This window comes from Schistocerca nitens, chromosome 10 (genome assembly GCF_023898315.1).
Source record: "Schistocerca nitens isolate TAMUIC-IGC-003100 chromosome 10, iqSchNite1.1, whole genome shotgun sequence".
Classification (NCBI taxonomy): Eukaryota; Metazoa; Arthropoda; class Insecta; order Orthoptera; family Acrididae; genus Schistocerca; species Schistocerca nitens.
In genome coordinates, this window is record NC_064623.1 from 187,122,751 (window position 1) to 187,123,856 (window position 1,106).

A 1,106-nucleotide genomic window follows, 5' to 3' on the forward strand; every position below is an offset into this window, starting at 1 on the left:
CATTTTTCAGCAAGACAATGCACGACCACTTGTTGCTGCACGAACACATGCCTTCTCGGTGTCACAGGATGACAGCCTTCTTCCTTGGCAAGCCAGATCACCAGACTTGTCACCAATCGGAAATGTTTGGGATTTGTTGAAACGACAGGTGCAGCAATGTGACCCAATGCCGACCACCACAGGACATCATTCGCGTCTTATACGCGTCGGTGCCATTACGCACGGAACAAGTTATCAGGTCCCATGGCGTACCCTGTGACTACGAGGCAACAGGACGCATGCTGAACCGAGGTGACTGAAATGCTTATCATTTCTGCAGAACATACATGTCCTGTGAATATGATCATTCTATCTGTTTTGTATACAGGCACTACCTCAAAAGTGTCATACATCGACAAAATGGGAGAAATATTTTGTTCCAAGTGTCATTTCGTTTTATATGCAGTAATACAAGTATAGGAAAACAGGATTAGATTATTAACTAGTAGAACAGCAGTTAACAAAAGCCACGTCTCATATATTTTAAATTTTGGAACTGAAGACGGAAGCATAACTTGGCACAAAAACCATGTCCCATCTACTAACGGATGTTTGAAGTATTTTCTCCATAGTTTGGCACATCAGTCAAACGCAGAGACGTGCAACAAAAGTGCAGAGAACACAGCAGCACTGAAACCGCGTTTTCTGTAAAAGTGTCACTTACAAAGTTTTCCATTTCCAGTCTCCAAATTATTTTGTCGGTCACTTCCTTTTCCAGCCAGAATTGTGGTATCACATGGTATATAATTTTTTCGTCTCTTTTAGTATAATTTTATAATACGGCATCTTGACAGGAACAAAGTCAATATTTATGGCAAGGGAGGGTACTAAATGGAAAAGTTTAGATCTTGCAAAACCACGAAGAGATTTTATAAACAAATGGTTTCACGAGGAAAATGTCACAGTGGCAGGACATTGGATTAACATTCAGGAGCTCAGAAGTTCAAAACACCACCCAGCCAAGTTTTAGATCTTCCGTGATTTCCCTGCTTAGGGGGAATGCTGAGAACGTTTCTTTAAAAAAGAACGTGAACGGTTGTCTTCCTATGACTCTCTTATCCAAGCCT